At 46.9% G+C, this 9,316-nt stretch overlaps 1 non-coding gene across 1 annotated transcript; it reads left to right on the top strand.

The window, feature by feature from the left end:
* Nucleotides 1–960: 960 nt before the first annotated feature.
* LOC117130973 lies at nucleotides 961–1,066 on the top strand. The gene has a single exon (XR_004454225.1). It is a non-coding gene; the product is annotated as a small nucleolar RNA R71 (small nucleolar RNA).
* Nucleotides 1,067–9,316: the final 8,250 nt, after the last annotated feature.

Below are 9,316 nucleotides of genomic sequence, written 5' to 3'. Positions count from 1 at the left end.
TTGGCTGCGAATTTTTCATGAGTAAGAATTCGAACCGCATTGCATTCAGTCGATTTGGCAGATGAGGTCGATCGATGACTGGAGTAATCCGTCCATCGATCTTCATCATGGTCTGTCGATCGATGCGAGTTCATCGACATCGGTCGACACCATTGGGATCCGCCGAGACTCATTGAGCTTTCGATTTCGAAATCTCCTTCCTCAAGCTTTTCATTTCTCACCACTTGCCAAAATCATCATCTATGATGGCATTTACGTGGTGTTTTCCTTTGTGGGCTCCTGCCTCTCTAGCAAAAGCTTCTTGCCTCTTTATAGTCTCGCCCGTCTGAATTACTTGGGTTTCAAGTTGTCTCACCTGAGTCCCTAAGGTGTCGATTTTGGTGTTCAGATTGTTGTAGGCAGAGTCTATCTTACCGTTGAAATCCACAGTGATTTGTTGTTGTCCCAACAGTACTCGATCAAGCATTTCTTCGATCTTCCTTTCCTTAGTCTGGGGTGGTGGATTTTGGTAGTAAGAGTTTGAGTAGCTCTTGCTGTTGTTGAAGGGTTTTTGAAATTGTGAATTTTGGTTACTTCTTTGGCCATTTCCAAAGAAGTTTCTGTTTCCGCCCTGGTTTCCAAATTTCTGGAATCCGGTACGTCCGATGTAATTCACATTTTCTTCTCCTTCCGTATCTGCTACTTCTCCTTCAGCTGAACAGACTTGCTTCCTAAGAAGCTCGTGCACCACATCTAACTTAGCTCTTACTTCGTCCATCTATTTCTTCCCGATAGAGGCTACAGACTTCTTCCGTTCAGTCAGTGTTTTTGGTGCTGCTGCTGTTAGCAAGGTTTTCGATAAGTCTCACAGCTTCCAACGGATTCCGAGTAGTGAAGTTTCCTTCACTCGCCGTATCAAGGGCCATTTGATACTGTAAGGCGAGACCTCAGAAGAAAGTGCTTAGAAGCTGCACTTCGTTAAATCCGTGGTGTGGACAGTCTCGCTGGAAGAACCTAAATCTAATCCACGCATCTTTGAAGGACTCTCCAGCCTTCTGCGAGAATGTGGAAATTTTGTTCCGAAGTTCTTCAGCGCGCGCCTCATCGAAGAAGTTTCGTAAGAAAGCATTCTTGATGTCGCTCCAGGATGTTAAAGATCCAGTGGGTTGCTGCCTAAGCCAGTGCATCGCTTCTCCATTCAGCGTGTATCTGAAGAGCTTGCACAGCAGGTAATCTTCGGGGACTCCTTCCATCCGAATGGCAGCGATTAGATCCTCGAACCTTTCCAAATGGTCCATAGGATGCTCGTGCGGTAACCCAGAGTAGGGTATCTTCGACACGAGAGTGTAGTATGGAGGCTTCAGCTCGAAATTCTGCTTCTGGATCTCCGGAAGTTGAATAGCTGATCTGTTGGAATAGTACTCATCTGGGCGATTGTAGTCGGCCAGTGGTTTCGATCGAGCGTCCTCATCTACAGGTTGAGCAGCTCCTACAGCATCAGCATCAGGGATTACAGTTCCTTGAGCATCTATTTTCTGACCTGTTGCATTACGCAGATGACCGCCTGGTCATACAGGTTTTGGTTCTCGTCCTGAGTTAGAATAATAATGTTTACCATTTTTGACGACACGGTATCGATCTACGTATGCGGGGTAGTATTGATCATTGTCGAACGATTGGGATCGATCGACGATGACGGTCTGGTGTCGGTTGACGGTTGATTGTGCGTATCGATCGACGACGAAGTTGTTGCGTCGAGCGATGTGGAACGTTGACCTCTACGGATGGTGCGTTCCAAATGAGCAGGATCGTCTGAGAACAGCAAGTCTTTCTCCTTGTTGCTTCTGGTACCGCTGGGCATGCACCTGAAAAGACAAGAAAAAAAATTATTAGAAAAAGGGGTAAAGAAAAGAATAAGAATTAATAAAACAAAATCAAATGGCGATCAAAGCTTCCCGGCAACGACGCCAAATTTGATACCACTTAAATTACCCTAAGGACTCAGCATGCTGGCCCTTCCCGTGGACTGTTCGGGTGATTTTGGCCCACGTGGGCTGTCTGGTCAGTACACACAGGACGTCCATGGGTGTCCGTCAGCACACACAGGACGTCCGTGGGTGTCCTTCAGCACACACAGGACATCCGTGGGTGTCCGTCAGCACACACAGGACATCTGTGGCTGTCCGTGTGTGTCTGTTTGCACACACAGGACGTCCGTGGCTGTCCATCAGTACACGTATCAGCACGTTGGTCTGTGGACTCAGCACGCTGACCCTTCCCGTGGACTGTTCGGGTGATTTTGGCCCACGTGGGCTGTCTGTTCAGTACACACATGACGTATGTGGGTGTCTGCCAGCACACACAGGACGTCCGTGGCTGTCCGTGTGTGTCCATGTGTGTCCGTCAGCACACACAAGACGTCCGTTGCTGTCCATCAGTACACATATCAGCACGCTGGTCCTTGGACTCAGCATGCTGGCCCTTCCCGTGGACTGTTCGGGTGATTTTGGCCCACGTGGGCTGTCTGTTCAGTACACACAGTGTTGTAGGCACAGATCGGGATGATCGGACGGTACGGACTGAGGGTTGCTGCGGTTCAGTCTCAGCTAGGCTGGACGGTTCCGGCTGGGTCTTCTCTTATATGCAGTTGTACCTGAAACAAATATGAACCTTTTTATGAGTTTTGTATAAAGTTAAGAACAGAAACAGAGAGGCAAATGGATGAATGATAAAAAAGCAAGATATGATTTTTTTGGGTTTTAAAATATGGATGAAGGAAATCTAAGAACATAAAAGATAAATAGAAGAGAAGAATGGCGGTTGGGATCTGTTGCTGGACGTGTGTCTCTCTCAACAAGATCAAAGGATGGTTTGAAGGATAGATATGGATCCGGCTCTTGCTGAACGTATGTCTCTCTCAAGATCGGACAAGGGATGGAGTGGATCGATGGACTCCACAAAGAACAATGGATCGGCCCTTTGATATGTCAGACGGCTGCTCTCAATAGTTTCACACAACGGAAAGACTTAGGGTTTCTTTGCTAAAGCAAAACAATTTTCATAAAAGACTTAGTCAAAAATCGGCACACTACAAGGGATTAAATAGTATTCCCTTAATGAACACTAAAAGATAAAAGGCCTAGACATATGGCCGACTCTTAAATGGACTGACAATTGCCTAAAGTCTTAACCGAAATAAATTAAAGAAAACAACAGACCGGTCGCGGATTGAGATTTCCGGATCAGAACTCATAGTATGCTGGCATGTTTCCTCATTAAAACCTTATCGGGAAAACCCAGTGGGACAAAACCCGATGAAGGAAAAAGAGTACAACACATACTACTCCTTCTGATGGACGGCTATATCTCTGAACTGGAAGCAAGTTGGTTGGATGGATTGAGAATGAAGGTGGAATGGTCAGGCCGGCTTCATTCTGGTTGATGGAGGAGAACTGGCTTGAATGGAAGGAATCTGGAACCTCTAACGGTTCGCTGGTGTCTTCAAGCTTTAAGTCGGCCAACTCCTGGATCAATAGTTGCTTGAATCCGGTTTTTCCTGTGCAAGCAACTCCTGGACAGCTTTGGCAAATCCAGCTCTTATAACCCTTGAGCCGGACCTTGTGGTAGGACCTTGGCGGATGATGGGAACCTCAGTCGTGGGTGCTACAACATCCCCACCCTCTTGAACAGGTTATGTCCTCAGAACATCTCCGTCATCTGCAATATAAGGAGACAAATCAGACACATTGAATGTTCGGGAAGCTTTAAACTCACCTGGCAGCTCTAGCCGGTAGGCATTGTCATTGATCCGGTCGAGCACTCGGAATGGTCCGTCCCCTCGTGGGGATAGTTTTCTCTTCCTTTCTTCTGGGAACCGCTCTGGCCTCAAGTGGAGCCACACCCAGTCACCTGGTTGGACGATAACTTATGTGCGCCTCTTGTTGAGCTTAATCCGGTTCCGTTCAGCCTTCTTCTCCAAAGTCTCCCTGACTTGCCGGTCCATGTTCTTCATGAACTCAGCCTTTTTGTCACCACTCTGGCTAACTTGCATGGCTGGGGGCAGTGCGGATAGGTCCATGGGCGTCTCTGGTCTAAAGCATACACAATCTCAAAAGGGGAACATCTTCTCAGGGTCAACTGGAAGTGCAAGACCAAAATTTCGGATTTTTGTTGTAGCGCGCTTTTGTCCTTGTGTTGGACGTTTTTTGAAGATCAAAAGAGTGATCGAATTGCGTTTGTTTAAGACGGCTGGCGTGTTCGTCGGGGCCAATCGACGAACGGGGTGTAAGGTTTTTGGTGGTCGCGTTCGGATAATTTGTTTGTATTATCTTCGAATTTTAACTTTGCGACGTCTCACAGTTGTTTCGAGGATTATACATGTATCTTTGAATGTTTGAAAGAAGATAACTTTACGATTTTTTGGCCGGATGAGGCCGCAGACAAGAGTCTTAATGTTTCGAGGCGTGTCCTGAAAGTTTTTTGTGTTTAACTGAAGCGTAAACGTTTTTGATAAAAAGAAGCAACGTAGATTGTAGTAAAAGTTTTTGAAGTTTCTAAAAACTCGATTACAATAATGAAGATTTTTCTAAGTGGGAGTATCCGAGTATATGCACCCACTCCCCCCCCCCTTTTTAGAGAGGAGGATAGCTGAACTCGTCTTTTGACGGGCTGCCTACGTACCCCTTTCGAGGATCAAGCCATCTCGTAGTTCTGTTTCATACCGCGAGTGTTTTTACTCGGCGGTAGATGTCGTGATGTCTGCCTTGACCATGTCGATCGTGGCTGGATCAACACTTTTTCCGGATGTTCCGGTTGAGTTGTAGCGTGGGCTTCGGACTCGTGTTGAGTTTCGACGTCCGATGCGTTTGCGTCGGCAGACGATTTTAATTCGTCTTTCCTCGGGGCGTTTTTGGCCGAAGATCGATCTATCCTCGAGCGCTTGCCGTTTGCAGTTGCAGAAGTCATGATTTGCCCTAACTTGTGCTGTGCGAGGAAGCATAGCCGCGACTGTTTTTGGCATCCTAGATACCGCGACTCCGCTTGGGGTTGGGAATTTGAGACCCAAATGGTAGGTCGACGGAACTGCCTGCATGGCGTTGAGCCATGGGGTTCCCATGATCACGTTGTAGATAGTGGGATGATCGACTACCGCGAACTCGACGATTTTTGTGATCTCCTTGGCCATGACTGGCAACTGGATCGATCCAAGAGTCATCGATACGTCGCCTGCAAAACCCGTGAGTGGTTTTGGTGTCGGAATTACTTCTCCGAGTTTGATGCTCATCCGCTTGAGAGTGTCGCAGAAGATTACGTTGACCGTGCTTCCCATGTCGACGAGTACCCTTCCGACTTCTAATCTCGTATGACGAGATCTATGACGAGGGGGTCGCAGTGAGGTTGATCGATGCCGCCGGCTTCTTCCATTGTGAAGGTGATCGAGCAATTTTGGCCATCTCGGGGAGGAGACCATGTAGGCCAATTTGCACTCGACTCTGCCTTCCGTTGGTAAGCCTTGATGGCCGACACAGTATCGCCGCAATATTGTGATCCTCTGATGATCATGTTGACTCTGCGACGATTGTTATTGTTTCCCTTGTCGTCCGGCCTCCTACCGCGTTTATCTCCAGGCTGGTTTCGTTGGGGGGATTTTTCAGCGGGCGGATTCCTGTCCATCTTTGGAGGGCGATCAGAATCGAGGATGAGATCTTTGACGCTAGTTACTTCCGAGAGCTCTCCAGCGAGTAGCTTCGCGGCCAGTCTTGCTCCCAAGATTTTGCAGTTGGTCGTGGAGTGTCCTCGGGACTGGTGGAACTCGCAGAAGGTGTTTTCGTCATACCCTTGATTGCGAGTCCACGTGTTGCCCGTGGTTTGGCCTTGATCCGAATTGATCGCGTAACTATGCGCCCCTTGGAGATCTTCCCCCTCGTGATGGACGTATTTGTCGTTACAAGAGTTCTTCTTTCTCCCTTTTGGATCCACGTCCTTCGAGGATGGTCTTGCCGACTTATGTTTTTGCGATAAGACTTTAGTTTCTTCCTCGACTATGATGTAGTCCGTCGCTTTGTGGAGGGCATCCTGGATCATTCGTGGTTTGTCGAGAGTTATCCACTTTCTGAATTTCGACTTGTACGAGAGCGTCTTTCTCAGCGCGTTGATGGCCACTTTGTCGCTTATCCCGCTGACCCTTGACATTATCAGCTTGAACCGACTGATAAACTCGCGGAGGGGTTCATCTTCCCTCTGGGAGAGACTCTAGAGGTCAACATCGGAAGTTTCTCTGTCGATGAATACAGAGTATTGTTTGAGAAATTCCGATGCAACCTGTCGGAAACTCCTGATGGTGTTACGATGAAGGTGTGCGAACCATTCAAGTGCTGCTCCTTCCAGGTTTTCAACGAACAGGCGGCAATAGCCGGCATCCTTTTTGCCGTCCTTCAGTCTAGGTCTTCCCATCGCGATGTGGAAAGCCTGAAGGTGCACTTTTGGATCGGCCGTACCATCGTACTTCGGTACTTTGATTGTTCCCGGATCGGACACCCTCATGTCCGAAATGCGACTGGTAAAAGGGGTCTTTCGAGCTCCTTCCAGCAGTCGATCGATTTCGGGGGCAGCACTAGTAGCATGATAGATATGTAGTGACCGAGCTTTGGCCGAGCTCGGTCGCTACGTAGCGACCGAGTGGGACGTGCGCTCGGTCGCTAAGTAGCGACCGAGCTTTGGCTCAAGCTCAGTCGCTACATAGCGACCGAGCGGGACGAGCGCTCGGTCGCTACGTAGCGACCGAGCGTGCGTCCCGCTCGGTCGCTACGTAGCCACCGAGCTTTGGCTTTTAGCTCGGTCGCTACATAGCGACCGAGCGGGACGAGCGCTCGGTCGCTACGTAGCAACCGAGCTTTGGCTCGAGCTTGGTCGCTATGTAGCGACCGAGCAGGTCGGATGTTCGGTCGCATCGGCTCGGAATTGGTTGCTACGTAGCGACCGGACAGCGTGTATGTGCGGTAGTTACGCAACGACCGAGCTTGATTCATTTGCTTTCGAATCTTCAAGGATACTTCTTCGTAAAAACTTCGTATTGGTCATTTTTTTTTACGAAAATTATATCTTTATCTTTACTATCTCTTTCGGAAATACGATCTCCGAGGATTTTCGGGTGGTAATTCCGTCGCGACCGTTTTTGACCCCAACAAAAGTTCACTTGGGAACGAAGGGACGAGTATGGAGTCTACAGAGATGAGTGTGGACACGCACGAGGCGTAGCTGGTGAGATGATACCTGTCACAAAGGACAACATCAGGAAATTACTGGAAAGAGCATCTCTTTTTGAAGAGGGCCACATCTGTCTTCCAGAACACGCCACTTCCTTCACACTCACAAGACTAGTACCAGAACTCTACACCAAAGATGAAATCAACGAGATGGTAACTGGTATTTGTCGAGCTCAGGAAAAACTGGGAGAGGATCTCAAATCATTGGTAGAAGATACACATCAACCTTTGGATAGAGGCTACAATGAGCTTTTCAGAAGTATGGTAGAAATGAGGACATAAATTGAGAGCTTACGACAGCAACTTGAGAAGGAAGCCACGACCTCAGCATCGATCGACGCACTACATGCACCATCGATCGACGTCAGTCTTCCTATAGCCCAGATCCCTGCAGAACCGCAATGTTCAGAAGAACACAAGGATGAATGGGAAGTCTCATACATCAACACGAGGATAAACAACGTGTACTACCCTCTCAACAACAACGTGGACTGGCTGAACACTAAAATCGAACTACTACAGCAAGATCTGGACACCATTCGCAAGAAGGACCAACAACCAGCCACATCGATCGACGTGTGTCCCATCACATCGCTCGACGCTAAAATCTCAGCCATGGATAATAGGCTGCAGACTTACGAGGACATGTATGACCGCTTTGTATCACCAGTCATGCTAGATTTAAACAAATTGTCTAGTCAAATACTTTATGCCCAAAGGGATATTGATAAAATTACTAATCAAAACTTTTTGCTGGCAAACTCATTTTCGATCGACAGGCTACGAGGGCCATAGATCGATGGCAAGAATCCTGTGGAGTTACTTCCCTACACAGGAGCAGAGGTTGACAAGATTACATCCAAAGCCATTGAGAGGCAACTCGCAGCCCAACACAAGATATCAGCATCGATCGACAGGAAGCGAGCGAAATCGCTCGATGGTAAGTCGCCGAGATCGACTGACGAACACATAATCGCATCGATCGACGCCGAGTCTACACCAGTCAGCATGCAGCTGATACACAAAACGATAGAGTCAATGCACGAGGAACTGACAGAACTTTCAGCATACGCCTATAACAACATAGGCTGGCACCAGGTCAGCATTGACAACGTTCAAGAAAGGCTACAGAACATCTCCAATGTACTTGAGAAGATGGATGACAAGTGGATAAGAAATTATTAGGCCACAAGAAGTTTCATTGCATCTTGGTCCAGAATGTGCAGAGATGACGTGGATGCTTGTTTTCCAACAAGCAGCTGTTTCTCCACCAAATAGCCAATCACTACCACAGTCAAGCTAAATGACTATAACCAAGCGCTGAGTGGAAGGCAACCCACTATTAGGTATTTTATTTTGGTTTTATTAGCTAGCATTTATTTACTTTCGTTTTATTTCTTTCTGATTTTGGAGACCCAAGTAGGAGGACATTAATATCGACCGCCGATGAGACGTCGACATCGCTCGACATAGACAACCACACGATGATCGATGTAACATTTTCCCATCGATCGATATCTAATCCGGTCAGATGTATTTTCCTCACTTGTTACATTTCGTACCTATGAATTATTCCATCATAACTCCGCCTGAGTTACACTGGGACAGTGTAATTTAATTCTAGGGGGAGATTTCTTGATATAATTTATTTTATTCTTATATAAAAGGAATTTTAATAAATTATGCTTAGCTATTGAAAATAGGGACTATAACCTTATATTGATTTAAACTTGAATATCCAACCAATCTTTAGCACCATTTTAGATTTACTGATTGCAGATAGCACTATAGATGCTAAAGCAGATCAACCTATCAACTACACACTTGCCTTGAAACGTATGAAGTAACCAAAGCTGATTTCCAACACTAAACCTGACATAACCCCTTGTCTTGGGGCTTGGTATACATGGGATCGGATTCTTCAGACAGGTCTGGAAGGTAACGCCTTGTGTAGATTATTTATCACATTTTCTCTCTCTAAATTTCGACCCTAGAATAGTTAGTGATTTCCATTAAAAAAAAATCTATTGTTTAGTTAGGATGAGTCTGAATAGGACTTGATTCATAAAGAC

This window comes from Brassica rapa, unplaced genomic scaffold (genome assembly GCF_000309985.2).
Source record: "Brassica rapa cultivar Chiifu-401-42 unplaced genomic scaffold, CAAS_Brap_v3.01 Scaffold0749, whole genome shotgun sequence".
Classification (NCBI taxonomy): Eukaryota; Viridiplantae; Streptophyta; class Magnoliopsida; order Brassicales; family Brassicaceae; genus Brassica; species Brassica rapa.
The sequence above is the reverse complement of the archived record's forward strand: the minus strand, read 5'-3'. Positions and strand labels throughout refer to the sequence as shown.